Raw genomic sequence first — 21,459 nt, forward strand, 5'->3', positions numbered from 1 at the left:
GTATAACGTAAAATTTGACGCAGTACTTACATTTGCTGTTTTTACAAAAACCATGACTCTTGTTTTTGTAGTAGCAAATTCGACGCCTGTATTTAGAGACCATGTTTCCAGTTTATTGATAAAGATTTGTACACATTTTGTTATACTATCTATATTTTTTCCTTTTGTAAATACCACTAAATCGTCAGCATAAATCCGTGTTTTAAAGGTTTTTCTGTGGTTTTCAAAATACCATCGCTATTAGGAAGAGTGTTTGGCTAAGAACAGACCCTTGTGGTACTCCATTTGCAGTGAGTTTTCGAGCAGGAATTGGAAACTCTTACCCGAAAAGTCCGATTGGTTAAAAAATTGTTGATGAACGATAAACAGTGTCAACGTTTTTAGAATCCTGTGTTTCTTGGCAGTATTAAAGGCATTTTTTAGGTCAAAAAATATCGCGGTATATTTTCTATTAGTTGCAAACGATTCCATAATATTGCTTTCGAGTTCCAGAATGTTATCAGCCGTTGATCGATTCTGCTCATTAATCAATAATCGATTTTGTTCCAATGTCCACATTAATCTACTGTTAACGATTTTTTTTATAAGTTTGCACATTGAACAAGAAATTGAGATTGGCCTGTATGATTCCACATTATATCGTGATTTTTTGTCCTTTCAAAGAGGTAGGACGTAGAAATAAGTCCATATTAAAGGAAAATGCTGTTTCGTCCATATGAAATTAAATATGTCAAGTAAATGATATTTGGCTAGAAGATGTTTTAGAAATATGGTTTGGATATCATCGGGTCCAGGATGAGAATCTTTAAGGCTTGAAAGTGCTGAATTAAGTTCTTGAAATGTAATGCAACTATTAATTGCTACCTTAGGATTTTCATTATTAGGAGAAGTATAGCTATCAGATGATGAATTAGAAGAATCGGCACGTGGATTTTTGTCGTTTGAGAGGTATTCGTAAAAATCCGCTAGAACGTTTGTAATATCTTCATCTTTGTATACTATTTTATTTTATACTTTCAAGTGTTTGATAAAAGTCCTCTGCGGAGTACCACAAATTTTTCTAATTTTTTGCCAGATTTTCGTTGAGCTAGTTGTGTTATTTATTTCCGATACAAACTTCTGCCATGAATTCCTTTTAGCTTGCCTTATAATAAGCTGCGCTTTTGCCTTTAACTTTAAAATTAATTCGGTTTTGCGGTGTCTTGTGCTTCTTATAATTATTAAAAGCAGATTTACTATTTTTTATGACCTCTTCGCATTCTTTAGACCACCACGATACTGGTGTACGTCCTTGTATTTTTTTTGTTTCACCAATGTACAATATAGCACCTTCTAAAATTATGTCATTGAGTGATTTAATGGTCTCGTCAATATCAATATCATTGGTTATTTGGGCCCTAAATATGTGATTATCAATATATTGAAAAAATGAATCCCAATCTGCGTTGTTAGTTTTCTACTTTGGACTAAATTCTTGATGTTTCTGCACATGGTTGAGATTCGTAATAACCATGGGAAAGTGATCACTTCCATATGTAAAAGGCAATACTTCCCAGTCTAGACCTATGGTTAAGTTAGGATCACATAAAGAAAGACGTAGAACTAATGATTCACCTATCGATATATTAAATCTAATAGAGTTGCCATCATCAAATGACACTAATTTATGCACAATTAAATACACAGGGTTTGATGGTGTTTTCCAGCATATCAAGACAAATGTCGCCACTTATTGCCTGGTATAAACAGGGGGCCAATTATAGCATCGCCTAATATTACTGCCAAAATATTCAGTTTTTAGTATATTAACTGTGATCTTTTCTGAATCGATGCCGGTTCGCATCACTCCAGTACCGACAGTTTTGTTTATTTACATTACCACTCAGCATAAAAGTACATTCATTGTGTTGTGAACGGCTGAAATTTATGTAATTTCAACACCTTTCTAACAGGCTCATGTGAAAGTTCTGACATTGCAGATACTTGACGTGTTGATCCAATTGCTATTGCAAAATTTCCAAGTACCTCAATTTGGGATGCTTCATTCAGTAATCTTGGGGCATCCCTTTTTTATTTTGCACTGATCCCATTTCTCTAAACTTTTCAACTAAATCGCGGACATACACGTGACTTACATTTTTGTCCGGGTGCCTTACACGAAATATTTGAGCTGTTCGTAAATAACACTGGTTGTGGGAGACAAATACAAAAATGATCCACAAAATAATTAACACCCTGTGTAATTATTAAACAATAATTATACAGGGTCATCAACAGAATCAACAAAAACCTCATACAATTTTCCATTTAAGCCAAAGTTTCACAATTATTGCTTCACCGTGTATAATTATTATTTATACCATTGTATAGCATTTTTTATAGTCCTTTCAATGATGTATTACAAGTAGGGGTTTGCAATTTAAACTTTTCTGATTGTGGTGGGTGGGGCCTAGGGGGTTGATGGAGTGAGTTCTCTTTCATGTCATTTTAGTTCCTCCTTACTATCCTAAAAACGGTTTCAAGCATTTTTCGATATCAGCGTTTGTTCGTGAGATGTAAGTTTTAAAATTGGCACACTGTATGTTAAATTTGGTTAAAAGCCACAGAGACGAATATATTCGAAATGTTTTTTCTGTTTCTAAAAAGACACAAACAACTCTACTTGATAAAGCTAAATATTTGCTTTCTAGAGTTAATAATGAATGAAGACTGAATGTAGAATATTTGATGAAAATCGCTTTTGTTTGAATGAACCCTAAAAAATTTAATTTCTTTAATATTTTTTAAATTGTTAAAAGAACTGTACAGTAAGTGGTCAAATTATTATGATCGCTTCAAAAAACTTTGTATTTTGCTGTTTAATAAAAAATAAAACTGCATATGAGCGTCTGATGATGTGAATATAATATAAAAATAGATCATAAACACGTTCTTTTACAAAATTTTAAAATATTTTTTTCTTTGACCTTAATAACAATTTTGTGTGACCTCCTTTGGCTTCGATGACAGCTTTGATCCTCCTTGGCATGCTTTGAATGTCTCTCAAGTAGTCTTCTTTTATTTTATCTTTTCTGTGCCAGATGGCAATGAGTCTCTCAATTAACTGCTGCTTCTTTTTGACAGTTTCCTGGGCAATCCCCCTCTTCATAAGCTTACATAGATTTTCGATCGGATTGAGGTCTGGGGAATTACCTGGTCACTTCAGTACTTTAATTTTATTTTTACTAGGTACGATGTTACTGTTTTTGCCTAATGACACGGTGCTGAATCGTGCATAAAGATAAAATCCTTCGATTCGCCAAACCAGTCTTTGATTTGAGGCATGAGCTTTCTTTCCAGAACTTCAATATACTGATGTTGATTCATCATTCCATTCACAATGTACAGCCTCCTTGTTCCATTACTGCTGATCACAGACCATACCATGATCTTGAGAGGATGCTTTACTTGCTCCACTATGCAATCCTTGTGATATTTTTCACCCACTCACCTTCGGACGAAGCCCAACTTATCCATGAGTATCTCCACTGTAGACTTATCGGAGAAACAAACCTGTGAATAAGAAAAACTATAAAATATTTTTTTAGGATAAAAACAGTGGTTATAGGGATTTAAACTTTAGTAGTGACGTAATTTACCTTATTCCAGTCCTCAATTGTCCAATTTTGGTGTTCTTTGGCCCATTCCAGTCTCTTTTTTATCATTGCGATTGTCAACTTTGGTTTTTTGGCAGGGCGACATGATTTGAAACCTTGCTCAGCAAGCCTTCTGCGGACTGTCATGTCACAAACTGGCATACCAGCTTCACGAATAAGTCCCGTGAGGATTCTTCTTGGCTTCTTTCTATTATTTACGAAGATATCTCTAATTTTTCTTTCGCCTCTGGGTGTAGTGACACGCTTTCGACCACATTTTTGGGCACACTGGTGAGTCAGGGGTTTGTTGGTATCAATTTTTTTCTTGATATTGCTCACTGTTGGTTGCGCTACTTGGCATTGTTGAGCTATCTGACATTGAAAAAGCTTTGTATTTACTAAAAGTATCTTTATCTCCACCATTTTAGACACAGGGACGTCTTTAGCCTTACCCATTATGATTTTCTTCTCAAAAATCGAAATGTTTTTAAAATGTCTTTAAAATTAAAACTGATAGTTTTTTTCACTCACAATCACCACTAATACATTAATAAAACATACTACAAAGATAAAACGATACTAATCTTTTAAAAACAATACAAACACATACAAATTCATTTGTAAACTCCAAGTGCAAATTCACCACAATGTGTATGTTGTCACGTAATTTGACACAAATGACAGTTCTAGAGCTGTAATCGTCAAAAAAGTAAGGTTATTAGTGACAAAATATATTGGCATACCTTATACGTATAGCAGCATATGATTTTATTATAAAATTTTTGAACAAATTTGAAAAACTTGATCTCCCACTGTAATCAAATTATTATGATAATAATTTGATCTCCCACTGCAACTCAAAATGTTTAAAAAATATTTGTTTGTCCTTTATAGCACCTTATAAATTAAAACTACCTATTTTTCCCATATTTTTCCAACAATATAGCATATTTTTTAACTGCATTGTCAAGAAATGTGTTTTTTAATTTACGCTTACATGTTAACAAGGATACCGTGTTAGTTTATAAAAATGTAACATTTCTTTCACTTAAAATGCCACCACAATAATTAGTCAACTATTATTCCCCGACGGGCAGTTTGCTACATATTCCACACAGTAACTCAAAGTGTAACGTTCGTAGTCTGTGTTTTCTCTCAGAAAACAACGCGCAGCGAGAGTGTACAATACGTGTTTTAAAAACTACTATCCATACATAGTAACCTCTTTTACGAAGAGTATGAAACACACTGGAAAAAGGTGTAACAGACGATGTATAAAAAAGTATAATCCTAATTATAAAATATGTAGTGTTATTTGTAAGGAATTTAAAATGCCTTCAAACACACAAAGGAGGAAGAATTGAAGGTCATATTGGGTGGCATGAATACCAAAGTTAAAAAGGGAAAGATTGTATACGTGACGAGAGCTTTTGGACTACGAGTAAAAAACTATAGAGTAGAACGACTTACAGAATTTTGTCAAGAAATAAACTATACAATAATTACATTAAAGTTAAGTTACCTTTTCCTTTTCTTTTGTGTCTGAAAAAAAACATTCAAACCATGGAGGAGAAAGTGCGAAGGAATGGGCATACTAGTAAGAGACGAATACCTATACACCTTAAGTTTTGCCGACGATCAAGTAGTCATCGCACAAGATGAAGAAGATCTCAGCTTTATGCTCAGAAAACTAGAAGAAGAATATAAAAAAAACGGAATGGAAATACAATTAGAGAAAACCGAATACCTAACAACAGAAAACAAGGATATGAGAAACCTAGAAATAGACGAGGGAAGACAAATAAATGGAACAGATAAATTCAAGTATTTAGGAACCATAATATCGAACCAGGGAACAACAGAAGAAGATATAAACAACAGACTGAGACAAACAAGAAACTGTATAAGACAACTAAACTCAGTGTTGTGGGATAAAAACATTACGATAAAGACAAAAAAGAGAATATATAATACCCTGACAAGAAGTATCCTGACATATGGGTCCGAAAACTGGACAATAAACAAGAGAAATAGAGGTAGAATAAGAGCAGTAGAAATGGAGTTCCTGAGGAGAAGCTGTAGACTTACAAAAAGAGACAGAATTGAAAACTCAGAGATTAAGCGGAGAATGGGAGTGCAATCAGACATAATTGACTATATAGAGGAGAAGAGACTATCCTGGTACGGCCACGTCAGAAGAGCGGACAGAGGACGCTGGATAAACAAAATCACAGAATGGAGCCCGATTGGAAGAAGAAAGAAGAGGAAGAGGAAGGTCATTCAGAGATGAAATCGACGAGGCTATGGAGAAAAGAACCCTGCGAGATGGAGACTGGAATGACAGGGAAAATTGGAGAAAACGGTTGAGTGAAGGAAGACAGTGAAAACTGTGGAAATCCTTAGTAGTAGTAGTAGTTAAGTTACCTTTCAGAATATTGTATCTTTAAAAATCTCAATATTGTTCTGAAGCTATTTTCTTGTGGCATTTTAAAGTAATTACTATTTAAATGGGAATAAGCCACAATTAAAGGTTAAAGTACGTTTATTGACGTTTCAATTTCCACTTCGGAAATCGTTCTCAAAATGAAATGTTGAGAACGATTTCCGAAAAAAAAAAAATCCGAAGTGGAAATTGAAACGTCAATAAACGTACTTTAACCTTTAATTGTGGCTTATTCCCATTTAAATAATAATTACTTTAAAAATCTCCAGCTGGTCTGCAACAAACTTAAGTTTGGGAATACGACTCATACCTCGACGATGCGCAGTGAATCGTGTTTACTATTGTTACCATGGAAACGACCAGCATACTGCTTGCCAATGTCGTAGTTTGAGAAGTACGTATCGCAGAGAGTGTTTCACTTGTTGATTTAATCGTGTTGGATATTTTATTAATTTTTTTCAGATTGGTGCTTAGTATATTGCTAGTAGTAATTAGTGTATTATTAAGTCATTTAGTGTATCTATAGTGTGTTTATTTTAGTTATTAATAATAATTTTCTAACAATCTGGCTCCTAAAAAGACAGGAATAAAAAAAACCATTATACTTTTAAACAGATACTCTTCAAATCATCTCGAACAAATTGCAAATTCCGAAGACAGTAGGAGTGTCCTAATAAAAAGTTATGATATTCGTTTAAAACAAATAGAATATTTAAAGAAGCTAATTCAATTTTGATTCGAGGATAGAACCATAATTGATACCGATGAAAGATATATAGGTACACAGCAGCTATACTACACCATATCACTGGGCAGATCAAAGTGGAAAAACTTTGATCTAAAGAAACCGATTTCTAAGGGCAAAACGCTGATTATTGTTTTGTACCTGAACCGCTGATTTGTACCTAATGCTGTGTGCGTTTATGTGCGTGTGAATTTTTAAATCAGGTGCAGGTTTATAATTAAGAAGTCAGTTGTTATAACAATAAAAGTAACGTAAGCCATAAAGTTTCATAATAATTCAATTTTTGACATAAATTTCGTAAAAAGCTTATTAACGACTGTCTACGAAACTAATAACGAGATTAAGGTCGTTCAGCAAAAATATACAATGATTATTTTAATTCGCTGAGAAATCCTCTACATGAATTTGTACGATACGACATGGTTATATGTTGCCTAAAGTTAAATCTAATATAATCTTAAACGTCCTTCACTTTTAACAACAATATGTACATTTTTTGGTAACTTTAACTTATGTACAGGGTTTTACCCAAATATTTTGGTGGCTCAGGCATGTTAACCTGCTTTTAACCTGATGATGGAATTATTATTCCGAAAACGTTTGTTATTTTAATATACCCCTTCTAAGGATTTTTCTCTCCTTCAAGCCATCCTGCAAGGAAAAATATTTGGAAAACGAGGTCCAGTAAGAAGAAGAACATCTTGGTTAAAGAACCTCAGAATCTGGTTCAATACAACATATGTGCAGCTTTTCCGCGCTGCTGCAGATAAGATAAAGATTGCCATGATGATCGCCAACATTCGTAACGGATAGGCACTTCAAGAAGCAGAAGAAGGGTTTTTTAAATATACCTACTTACAAAGAATTAAACCTCTTTTTCAACCAAAATGTTTTTGTTGGCCTGTTATTCTTAATATTCTTAACCTATAAAATTGTAGATACTTACTTAATTCCTTATTTCATTTTGTTTATCTTCTATGAATTTCCCAATTAAAATTAGCTATATTCATATTAATCAAAGTTGAGCACCACTTTAATACGATTATACTTGTACAATATTTGTGCGGGAAAATCATAATAGCTTTTTTAAACATTAAAATATGAAACGAGAAAGACTTAATTTATTATGTCTCATAAACTATGCGAGTAAGTTTCACATGATCGATCTACGTAACTAGAATTATGCGGTAGAACTCAACCAGAATTTGCGACGCACACATCTTTGTTTTAGAAATTAGTCAGAAATAGCGACGTACACAATAGAGTGTTCACATCTCCTGCTTAGAAGAAACAGCAATCTTTGTTATTGACCGCATTACACCCTATTTCTTTACTTCTAAGACCCTATTTCTTTACTTTCGGTGAGGACGATGAGAATCGACCTTTCTTTTTCTTAGCAGATACCTATTATCTACAATATTTGAAGGCTCAGTAGTTTCTCTTTTGTATTGATAATAATTTATGAGTTGTGTCAATTGATTTGTTCTTGTATTTACAACCATATACATTTCATTATTTACGGCTATAATTAATTAACCTTTTTTTTTTTGTTTTGTCTTTAGAATTGGTCCATTCAGACAGAAACGAGGTAAGTTTTAATTAAGTCTAACTTTTTGGTTTTTAATTTTTAGTGTAAGGTTATCCCAGCCTGACTTGACCAATTTTTTATGATTAGGCATAACAAACATTTTCTTTCCGTGTAATTTTTTAAAATTATTCATAATAAGCATTTTAAGATTAGAACAAGGGTCACATTTTTTTGGTACGCAGGTCGTTCTAAGCGTTTAAAAAAAATACTAAGTAGACCACAATAAGGTAGGTAAAGACATTTAAGGTTACAAGCCTAATCTAGTTATTCTACAACTTAATTTTAGACTAAAATGTAAACTTGATAAATCTGCCGTTTCTGTGCAAATATCACAAATATTGTTATCAATTATACAAGGTGTTTCAAAAAGGTATGTCATAAATTAAATCACGCATTCCAGGGACAAAAATAAATTGATTGAATCCAACTTACCTTTGTATTAAAAATGGACACGTTACTTTTTTCTTCTGAAAGCACTTTTCATACAAAAGAAACAAAATCTAAGCGCACAGAAAAATTTTAAGGGGGTGTGCAGCCCTAAATCCCCCCAAACTTTTGAGTACCTTCAAATCAAATTATTTTTGTGGCATCATTAGTCACATTATTTTTATAATTTTTTTGCCTCTTATCACTTTTTCGAAAAACTAGTTTTTTCCTAGTTGGCCATAAAATTACAATTAGTTTCTACGGATACAATAATTACAAACAGTTTCATCAATAATAGTCAATAATTTGAAGATCATTTATTATGTGAATAAGATTAATATCAAAAATTTTGATACTACAATGCCCTACACATTTCAGGAAATGGTAGATATGCATTTAACTTGACTGTTGAAGAGTCTTAAAATCTTTACGACAAGATAAGAAGAGAAACATAGTGTCAACAATAACAATGGATGACTGGAACCAATATTTTCAGAAACTCGTAAGGAAAGATAGACCACAATTTGAAGACAGCAACGAAACACAAAATATAAATATTTTAACTTCGCCCATACGAATAACAACGAAAGAAGTGGAAGATATATGTAGATCTCTAAAAAATAAGAAAGCACCGAGTCCAGGTAACATCCCTGCAAAGTTAATTAAACACCGTACAACCAAACTATATGCAAGTTTAGCCAAACTGTTCCAAAACTGAATTAATGGAATGACAACCCCAGAGGAGTGGAAGACATCATTCATATCCACTATACACAAAAAAGGCAGAAGGGATGAATGTAACAATTACAGAGGCATTGCCGTGACAAACTCGATCAGTAGATAATACGAAAAAGTAATTAAAAACAGAATATAAAGCGAATATAAAGACTTAGCGCCTGAGGAACAGGCAGGATTTACGGCAGGTAGATCTACTGTCGACCATGTGTTTTGCATTACACAGATTATTGAAAAGAAAATAGCCATTAATCAAGAAGTACATTTATTCTATGTAGACCTACGAAAGGCTTATGATAGCGTACCAGATTATAAATAATGGAAAGCGTTAGAGAAAACAAACATAAGCATGAATTTAATAAATGCGACGAAGAAACTATACGCCAATGCTAACTCAAAGGTAAAGGTTGGAAATAATCTGTCAAGTGGATTCCAAATGAATAAAGGCCCTAAGCAGGGCTGCTGCCTCTCCCCGACATTATTTAAAATTTATCTAGAACAAGCTCTAAAACTGTGGAAGCGCAAATGTAGAAATATGGGAATGCCGATTAACAACAACAGCATATACACTTTGCCATTTGCAGATGATTAACTAGAGATAGCACAAGATTATGAAGATATTGAGTATATGACTCGAAAATTAATCGAGGAGTATAAAAAATGGGGACTTGAAATTAATATCCAAAAAACCGAGTATATGTGTATCGGCGGGAAACAACAGCACCTCATATTGGAAGATGGAGAAGTTATCAAACATTGCGACACATATAAATATTTAGGTATGATCATAACAAAAGAAGGCAATGTAGACGACACAATTGAGGAGAAAAATAACCAAGCAAGAAAAGCATTTTCCCTTCTTAATAGTATCCTTTGAGATCAATCAATCTCTAATAATAACAAGCACAAGATATATAACACAATCACTAAAAGTATAATTACCTACAGGAGTGAAGTATGGCAAATAAAGTAAAGATACAACAGAAAACCTAAGGCAACTGAAATGGATTTCTGGGGACGTTCAGCTGGAAAATCTAGACTAGAAAGAGTAACGAACAATAGAATAAGAGAAATTATGAAAGTAAAACATACAATATAAATATAATAGTAGATGATATTGGTACCCTGAGAGAATGGTTCATTCTACTCAAAAAATGCTTATAAAAATTTTTGTTTGGAATTATCTTAGCTACATTTTGTTTTTGAAACATTTTTTCTATGGCGACAGATTCTTGGTAAATGGATTATTTTCTGTGTTCCTCTCTCTACATGAAAGGGTTTTAGGGGAAAGCCCAGGAGTAGAAGTGGTAAACTTTTTTGCATCTTTTTAGCGTCCCAAATATTGACTTTTGTGGCAAAATTCGGTGTGTTCGTATTATTTTTAGAGGTTGAGTGGCATTTTCGTCTCTGATGATTGGAGTAACTTGGCTTTTCAAAGAAATGTTGCTACGGCCGTGCTCAATGTTGCTACGGCCCGGCCAAAGATCAAGAAAAAGGAGGTGGTAAAACTTGTTTTCAGTTCTTAGAGATATACGATTTGATGGAATAGATCACATTTATAATAGTACATCACAAATGTACTGTATGCGAAAGAAACAAATTTGCTCAGAGCGTACTATATTTGTAACATTAAGTTTACATCTTTTTTATTTTATTTTTAAGAGTTTTGTTATTATTTGAGGAATTGTAACGATAAGGATACCAAAGAGAATTGAAATACTATTATAAAAATAATATCTCAATCAACCATGGGAGCTTATCGTCTATGCTTCACCTAGCTCGGTATCTCAAGTGTGAGTTCGTCTTATCTTAAACTAGGAATCAAACCATGAACCCTTAGCTGATAGCAAATAAAACAAATTTTAACTAGTCATATTTATTAAAAATAGGAAACAATCAACCCTGCCAATACTTTACAACAGCTTGTATTAGAGACACATAAAAAAGGGTTTAATTTCCTGGCCATTTTACAAAATTACAATGAAACAAATAGCAGATGGCAAGGATAAAATGAAATATAATAATTATTACTTATTTAAATTCTTTGTTAAGATTCCCACTGCACAAGAAAACGTGGTTTAAAAGAAGTAAGGTTATGAATATTGAGAATGCTGTCAGATATAATAATAATAATAATTATAGAATATAGATTACAATGAAAGTACTCATCCCAAGAGAATTCTGCGGGCCATAAAATGAAGCTTATAATAATTTTTACCTTCTTTTATAAATTTTAGAAACAGGCAAAAAGTTATATTCCCATTACGTTAGAAAAGTTGATTGACAGAAAGTAGGGAGACTAAACTGAAGTTTGCACAAATGACGTAGGACGTATGCCTATGATGTAATTAGCACTTCTGTCAACATAGAACAGAATATTTAGTCTACCAGACAGAAAAAGAGAGGGCGAATATTTATTCTACGGGACAGAAAAAAAAGACAGAGGGCGCCAACTACTTTTTGAAGAAAAAATAGTAAAATCAAATCTGAAATATAAATTAATAAAGATGTGACGTTTATAACGTTACAGAATACCATATGTTTTTACTAAAATGGTGATAATGTGGAATATAGTCGTGACCTTAAGATGCCAACGTTCCCATTTTTAGATTTTGTTTGTTTTTTCTGAAAACACGGTATTATATTTTTGTTAGGAAAATAAACTGATAAGATACCCCAACAATATCTTACGGATATTTCTGATTGTTTCCTCCTTTTAATGATTCGTCGTTCAAACTATTAGGATTTCAGAGAATATTACAAAAGTGATTTTTGTTGTAACTAATAAATAGATAGAAGTATTACCAACTCATATTACTTTTTTTAGTGTATGAATACAATGACCTATGTGGCGCACTCTGAATGAAAGTAATTAAACAAAGCAAATGGTGTGGTCTCTGTTTGCAGTCAATTCTAGTCTCATATTAAGTTTCTATGAATACGCTTAAAAATATTTTTGTCTACAACTAAAATATTCTCTGCAACTAAACTTCTGGAGTTTTATTAGTTAGTTAAAATTATTAAGCGAGGCAATCCAGTGAATTACATAAAATAAATTAAATCTATATCTATTTAGCATGTAAAAATATAATTTTACGTTAATGGAAAATCTGTTGTAAAAACTTTTTATATAGTGGTCCGAAATAAATTGAAAATGCAATTATTGCATTTTTGTTGTTTATTAGAGTTAAATGTAACCTACAGTCGGTTCACAATTTGTTGATAGCTCACTACTAGTTTAACCCTAATTAGAAAACTGAAATACAGAGAGGATAGGTAATACGATATAATAGTAAAAACCAACCTAAAACTGACGGTTTAAGACGTTTTCGACTAACCCACCTTATATCTGAAGGAATACAATACCTTATAATCCTATTACGGGGGTATTTTGAATGGTTAGAGATGAACGACCAGTGTCGTAGAGTATATGATTGACACATTTATTTAAACTAAATAAATATATTTTTTAAATTGTACTTATGTAAATTGTATTTTTTAATAAAACTTATTTATTTTATTCAAAAATAAAAAGTTTCTTGCCATTTGTAAAAGATACATTTATTTAATTAAGGAAAAAGGCGCCAAATGTCGCCTGGCAAAATTTCCAATGTGTTTTAAATGTATCTATTTTCTAATCCGGAGAAAACTAATAAATATTTTTGAAAAATTTAAACGCAGAATGAAAGATTACATTATTACTCAGGGCAGAAAGTCCCTGAAAACTTCTACAATGTTTATTTTAATATGTTATGTAACAGGGGTGAAAACAAAAGAGAAAATATAGTATAATTTTTAATTGAAAATATTGCATGCAAAAGAAACTTTTTATTTCTTCTAAAAAATATTTCATTCTGCCTTTAAATTTTTCAAAAATGCTGTTTAGTTTTCTCAGGATTTGAAAAAAAAATGGATACATTTAAAACACATTGAACATTTTGACAGGCGACATTTTGCGCCTTTCACCTTTAATACCTTACGATTACAACTATTATTACTTACCTTATATAATTACGATTAGAAAACTATTCAAATTCAAAATAAATAGGATCAACTTCGGAATCCGAGTCATCTTGAGGGGTAATAATTAGCGGTTGTGTCTCTACGGTCGCATCAATTATGTTATCAAGATTCCACATTTTTTATTCTTCTTCTATTACATGCCTTACTGCATCTTTCCAGTTTTTTTCTGTAAAATGTTGTAAAGACTCGTATAACAATTCACGTAGAGCTTGTATTTTATATAACGTATTTTTTCTAGTCACATAACTTTTCATTTGTGCTAAAATGAGTTCAATTGGATTTATTTCGCAGTGGTAGGGTAGAAGTCTAAGGACTGTAATGTTTTGCCTTTCCGCCATTTTGTCAACTACGTATTCCTTGAACTTAGATTTGTGTTGCCGGGCAATTTTTAGAAGTTCTGCTTTTACCATTCCATCTTCGTAAGGCAGATACTTATTCCGCAGCCAGTCAAGAATATCCTGTTTCTTCCACGCAGTCGTTGGAAGTCTTTCTACTAGTTGTGAATGATAAGGTGCATTATCTATAATTGAATTTGGTGGTATGTGTTCAATCATCTGCTCAAAATACTCTTCGAAAACATCAGCTGTCATCTCCTCGTGATAGTCTTTTGTGCTTTTGGACTGAAATTCCAACAAACCATGCTTAACAAATCCTTTTTCACTGCCAATGTGAGAAATTATTAATCTACTGCCTTTACCAGAAGGTGGGGAGATACCAGTAGACCAACCTTCCATAAAGGCTTTCCTGGAGCTTAATATATTTTTATCTGACCAAATTTTTTTTAGAGTATGACCTGAGTTTACCCACGTTTCATCCTGGTAGAAGATGGGCCTTCCTTTAGCCCAGAATTTTCGTATGGATCTTAGATAATTTCTTCTCCAACATATTATCTCCTCCCGGTCAATCAAAAGTGATTTTCGGTCTAATTTCTCCCACCGGAAATTTAATTCTTTTAAAACTTGCCACAATTTAGTTCGTCCGATATGAGGCAAATCCGGGTCGTCTCTAACTTCTTGTAAAATTTTGTTTAGGTTTGGTATTTCTTTTTTGAAAAAAAAAAAATCCATGAATTTTCCTTCGAATACCATTTTTGGCAAATTCATCAATTTCAATAGGCTTTTTTCCTCTCTTTAAGTGTTCGTTTGTGTTTGGGTTAGCTATATCGTGTTTTTTTCTTTCTGATAGGAACCTATATATAGTTGACTCTCCTACGCCAGTCATGTTGGCACAACTTTCGACTATGTTGCGAACAGTGTTTGTGGGATTCTGAAAAACCAGAGCATCGTGAACATTCAGGACAATAGTCTTCTCTCTTGGTGAATAGACAGACTTACTGACTGTACGCAACAGTACCGGTGTAAAACTTGATGATGTTGATGATGAAGCCATCACAAACAATCCAACAAAATGAGCACGAGCGAAAGGTACGTATATGTTCGTAGGTATATGGAATAAAAAATCACTCACGCACTGCATATAATTCGCAAAAGAAATATTCGGGACGCTAATTACTGCCGTAGACGCGGACACACCGACGAGCCGTAAATTACATGCGATCAAAAACGTACTAAACAAAAAAATTGTTTTCGTTCGTAATAACTTCACCCTTTTAAGTTAAGTTTCGAATATAAACTGAACAAACGAGGCACGTGGCCAAAGCATACCCATTATATTATTAAAAATCTGGGGAATTCCATCCTAATTATCTTGCAACGAATAGTACCTTCGGATATGAATTCCAGGTTTTCTAGTAAAGTGATTAAACGCGAAGATTAATATTGAAATATCCAAAGAGATAAGGTATTCTTATTTACAAAATTGTTAATGGTTAAATTCTTATTTTTATTAATATAATATAATTACATAACATTAGCCGTGAAAGTTTTAATTGTTTTTTTGCTAAATATATTAGTAATAAAATATTAATAATATTATATATATACCAGTATTAAAAAATATTATATTATTATTTAATGAATAAACACCTCAGGAACGCCTATGGTTTACGACCGTTTTATGAGTTTGAGGTTCATTTCGTGCTCTCAACAATTTATGAACGGAGAATAAAACTTGATGTAGTTTTTACAATTGTGTGAATGTTTTAAGCTAGCTAAAAAATCCGCACAGATTCTTTGACATTATACCAGTATTATATGTTTTTAAGCCAGCAATGTAATTTTCTTCCCAGACCTCTTGTGACTTCCAAGTTTTAAGAGGAAGTACTTTGATTCACGCAAGGCGAGTCCCAAGTAAGGAACCATGCGCTATTTTTGGCCTACTTCAGCCCTTCGCAACACCTGCTTATTGGTGACGCGGTCCATCCAAGATGTTTTAAGTATTCTTATCAGAATCCACATTTCACATGCTTGCATGCTTCAATTCTATGCATTGATTTTAACTTTGTTGACTATGTCTGTGCTTCATACAATAATATTCGCCACACATCACACTTAACTACACGAATTCTAAGATTTAAATTCACCTCTAAGCGAATGAGGTATTTTTTGAATTTAGTAAAAGCTACCTTAGCCATACCTATTCTTATTTTAATTTCCTCATCATAACTCACTTGCTAGATTTAGTGGATGAAAGATACTTAAATTTATCAACTGTTTCAATTTGTTAATCGTCTATGAGAAGGTGTGCTTGCTCGGACTGCTGACCGCTGATGACCATAAATTAATCTTTTTGATGGCAATCTTCATACTGTATTCCTTTTCTGTATGATTAATACTTGTAACCAACCAGCGCTTGCAAATCTTCTATCTTGTCTACTAGAACAGCTGTGTCATCTGTGTAACGAAGATTGTTAATTATAGCCCCATTTACTTTAAATCCATACTGAATATATCCATACTGAATATTTTCTAAAACAATTTAGAAAATATGATTCCTTTAAACATGCCAAATTCTTCATAAACTATTTAAAACCCTTTTTGGAGAATATATTATTTTGAAAAAACTGGTTTGTTTGATGTTGTTTATGTACTGAAAATTAATTTCTTGTTGCATAGTATATTCACTCATACAGTTTCTCGAGTACCATCATTATACTTGAGCTGTCAATGCAAGACTTTCCAATTTACGACCCAATATCGATATACTTAAGAACTATAGACAATGTAAGTAATAGTTCAATTGCGCGGTGACTTCCAGGGTCGGCGTTCTATCTCTTGTCTCGCGGAATATAGTTAAGAAATAAAAAGAACATTGTTTAAGTTTTTTTCAAACATCCTTTATTAGACATCTTTAGTACAATTGTAGTTACAAAATTAATTTATTACCATTTTTTAATTGTACTTGAAACTAATGTCGATATCTTAATTCGCAAACCGGCCAACTCAATTTGAACATATTTCAGGAGAGACATACAACATAATATTTTTATAAGCTACCGACGACAAAAATTACAATCCATTCGGTAGATAATATCATTACTTATTATTTTTGTCAATATATAATTATTTTTACAATGATCCTTACAACACCAGGGTAGTTTAAGTAGTTATCCAATTTTCTTTTACAAGAAAAATACGTACTGTTGGCGTAAGCTAGTATGCACCAGAGATTAATTCAAATAAAAATCCATTGGTGATTATAAAATAGATTTAATTTAAAACAAAACAAACGGAATTATACTTATAATTATAATTTATAACTTATTTCTAGTATTCATAAGGAAAGTCGTCATAATACTTATGCTAATATCTCGGCATTAAGTTCTTCAGTTGATGTAAATCCAAATAGTTCTTTCTTGTAATTTTTCTACATTCAGGGTACAAATTTGACAAATCTTAAAACGGTATTGTATTAATTATGGAATTTTTTCGTTGGTTGAGTAATTTATAGTCATCCGAAAATCTAAGTTTATAAAATATTTCTCCAGATAGTGTATACATGAGAGCTCGAATTTCGGTAACAAGAAAAAATAAAGATAAAAACACCGATCCAATACAGTCAAAAATAATAATTACGATTTACTAAATAGCAATGCCTTAGGATCTCCCTTCAGTTTTCCTGGTCTTATGGAGTGGTAAAAATTTAGCTGTTTAAAATTCTTAAAATAGGAATAGTTTAAGTAGTTAACTATGTAAGGTTTTGATTTCTTCACTTTACTGCAAATGGTAATGTATTCAGCTGGAACATTAATTATTTGATTATTAAGTTTGTCCTCTATCATTGCGTGCAAACTATCGAGTTCCATTTGTATGTGGGCCAATTCCAAATATTTTGTTCAATAGTCAAATTGTGTACGAAAGCTAAGTTAACTAGAGCGTTACTTAAACGACGTTTTGGTTTTGATAACAACGCCCATCAGTATACACGGTTATATGCCTGTTGTCTTCTTCCATTTTTAGAATTACTTTGTCCGTAAGAAAGTTCACCAAAATCGTAGCAAATTCATCAGAATTCAATCTCGCTTTAGCCTCATTCCACAGAATGCAATATCATCACTATCATTCATGTCATAAATGTCATCAAAATTATAAATGCACCAGTTGTGAGGTCTTATGTAAGTTTGGTCTTATAATAATTAGATGATTTGGCACCTCGCTGGAATAAACTTTAAATAAAGCTTTAAAAATTTTTTGGATGAAAAAGATCTGTATTTATAGCGGAATTCGTAGCTGACATACTATAACAATACGAAACTATATTGTTTTAAACAGTTTTTGTATGGTGTAGAGATTACATATTTTACGTTACTTCATAACGTGGAGTGAAGACACTGGTGTTATGAAGAATAAACTTAGAACTATGTTTTGATAATAAACATAACCAATGGATGTTTTTCACATTTAGGCCCAGTGAAGATAGCCTCAAGTTAGCAGTCAATTTAATTTGACAGAGCAAAATATTGTGTTGGCCGTGGTGCCATGTCCTTATAATGTATATGTTGTATGCTTCAAATACAAAGAGATAAAGCTTTTAAAATGTACATTTTTATTATATTATGTTATGGATTCTGCAATTTTATACCTTACATAAAACATTAATAAATTAATATTTGTTTCATTTGATATTCTCTTCTTCTTCTTAGTCGTTGACCTGATGCAGGTATCGTGATATCATGAAGCTATTAGCTAAATTTTCCAATGTTCCTCCACGTTTTTCTATCTTCTGCCATTCGAGCACATTCTGACAATGGAGCGCCAATGGTAGCAACAATATGGTCCGTGTATCGTGTGGGAGATCTACCTCTATTTCTTTTGCCTTCTACTTTTCCCTGGATAGTAAGTTTTTCAAGACCATTTCTTCAAAGCACATGTCCAAAATAGCTTATTATTTGTTCTGATATTTGTGTTCTTAGTCTTTTCTTTATGTTTAGCTGGTCCAGTATGGATTCATTTGTTCTTCGGGCCACCCATGGTATTCTCAGCATTCGTCTCCAGCAGTACATCTCAAATACATCTATGTTCTTTTGGTCTTTCTCCGTAAGGGTCCAGCATTCCGATGCATAAGTAAAAACTGGAAAAACTAGACTTCTTACTAGTCTCATTTTTGTATCGGTAGTTATTTCATGGCTTTTCAAAATTTTTATTAATTTTGCCATAGCGCTTTTTGCGGTTGCTGACCGCCGCTTTATTTCTTCAGTACAGCCTCCTTTGTTGGTTATTAAAGAGCCCAGATACACAAATTTATCTACAACAGCGATATTGTTTATCATGACCAGATGATTTTAATTGTTGTTAGCTCTGTCAATTATCATGATTCTCGTTTTATCTCTGTTTATTTTAAGGCCCATTGGGGCCCGTTTGATATTAATTGCAATTAATTATTAGAAAATTTTTTTGGCAATTGCCCTTTGATAGGTTAGCGGATAGATTTGGCAATAGAGTCAGAACCCGCAAACCACCAGTTGCCAGATCGCAATAGATGTCTTTTTTTAACTTTATTATTTATACTGATATTTTACTATTTACTTTTAAAAACTGTTTTAAAACTATTTACTCTTTATTTTTTTGGTAATTGTTAAGTATTAGTTTTTAAATATCCTATTATTGCTTTTTATTGCGTATGTTTCATTTGTAATGTAAATTTCAACACTGCCAAACACCAAAATTTCATTTTGTCAAACCCATTTGACGCTATCTTCACTGGGCCCAAATGTGAAAAATGTCCAACATAACCTATAAATCAATCTGGTAAATAGTAGGTAAAAATTAGATTTGTTTATCATTTTTCAAAACAATTTTTTCCTTTGTTGTTCGAGTCGAAATGTTTTATACACAAAATTCCTGAAACCAACTCTGTCGATCGTTATCGAAACAGACTGCAGGGGGTCACAAATCTTGGCCTCGTACACTATTCCTGCATATCCTCTGTTTGAACAGCTACAGTGTTTACCGATGGTATATTTGCCCAACACACGGAAGGATCTGACATTTACATGTCTTCCTGTATACCTAAATAGCTTAAAGAATAAATTACTTGGACTGAAGTCTAATCTAAGAAGTCGTAATTTTTCTTTGAAATCTTGCATAAAATAAGCATAAATAATGGATTCGTTTGGAGGGTTGTTCGTTATTTTCTGCTAATAACAAATACGTGGAATTGATAAGGACAGTATACCACACATTTATCAACATATAATCTTGTGATATTTTTACCCCATATGGTGATTATAGCAAATAGAGCAATTAGTATATTTTACTGCAGGATAGAGTAGTCTTATACCGTTTGTATTATTTTTTTTATTTTTACAAACTCGCATCAGCCTGTAAGGCTATTAGCGAAAAAAGAAAAAGTATTAACAATAATTGAACAGCGTAACAATTAAATTTTGTATAAATAGTTTATTGCTTTTAGATATTGCATAATCACTTTGGCACCGCACTTTAAGAATAGTTCTCTTAAATTCTCCGGGATTCCGGATTTACATATTTCCGTAGTGTGTAGCGGGCACTCCACTAGAAGGTGTTTTACTGTTAGCGGGGTCTCGTAAGCATAACACTTTGGTTGGGGATCCCTTGTCATCAGATGTCCATGCGTAAGGCAACTATAACCAAGCCGCAGTCGTGTGATGATAACCTGAGAAAAACGGTTGGTGGAACTATCAGACCATGTTTGAACTATTGGTTTTATCTCAAGTAATTTTGCATGTTTTTTGTGCCATCTGCTATTCCATATGTTAACCATTTTGCTGTGGAAATATGATTTGAGATCTGTCGCTGGAGTTTTTGGATATAACTCAAAGTTGTGTCCTCTAAAGCTTCTCGTGCATATTTATCCGCCAGATCGTTTGCCGTAATTCCAATATGAGATGGCACCCACAGGAAAGCAATGTTTTTGTGATTTAGGTTGTGCAATTCTTGTCTAATGAGTTTGGCCAGAGGGTGGGAAGAATAGATTTTTGAGATGATTTCTAGAGAACTTAATGAGTCAGTAATTATTAAGAAGTTAGTTTCAGGACATTGTGTAACGTAACATATGGCTTTATATATTGCAAAGAGTTCTCTTGTTAAAATACTATTAGTCTCCGCTAGTTTGTTGATATTACTTTATTTCATCCTTTGTTACAAAGGCAGATGTTACACAACGTTCTGTTCTAGATCCATCTGTGAATAACTGTTTGAAGGAAAAAAATTTAAAAGGAAAAAAAATGTCTAGATATTCCTATCCTAGGTATATGCGAGACGAAATGACTAGGGTCAAACACATTCGAGAGTAATGGATACATTGTCTACCACTCGGGAAAGGCAGAAGTACCCAGACGTAAGGGAGTCGCAATTATTGTCAAAGAAGAAATTCGTAACTGAGAACTGAAATGAGTCTCGATGTAGAGAAATATATCGACAAATAAGATAGGAGGTTAAGCGAGCAAAAGGGGCCTGGATGGAACAGAGATGTTGTGAGATGGAAG

The 21,459-nt window shown here is 32.8% G+C and overlaps 1 protein-coding gene and 1 long non-coding RNA gene across 3 annotated transcripts in view; one reads left to right on the forward strand and one right to left on the reverse strand.

The window, feature by feature from the left end:
- The window catches only part of LOC140450374 (uncharacterized), a 1,628,978-nt gene that overhangs the window by 1,440,757 nt on the left and 166,762 nt on the right, over nt 1-21,459 (reverse strand). The window lies entirely within an intron of this gene.
- The window catches only part of LOC140450376 (uncharacterized), a 572,900-nt gene that overhangs the window by 315,607 nt on the left and 235,834 nt on the right, over nt 1-21,459 (forward strand). For both annotated transcript variants that reach the window (XR_011952014.1, XR_011952013.1), the window contains exon 3: nt 8,386-8,411. This is a non-coding gene — a long non-coding RNA (uncharacterized lncRNA). The remainder of the gene's footprint in view (nt 1-8,385; nt 8,412-21,459) is intronic.

Source organism: Diabrotica undecimpunctata, chromosome 9, assembly GCF_040954645.1.
Source record: "Diabrotica undecimpunctata isolate CICGRU chromosome 9, icDiaUnde3, whole genome shotgun sequence".
In the NCBI taxonomy this organism is placed as follows: Eukaryota; Metazoa; Arthropoda; class Insecta; order Coleoptera; family Chrysomelidae; genus Diabrotica; species Diabrotica undecimpunctata.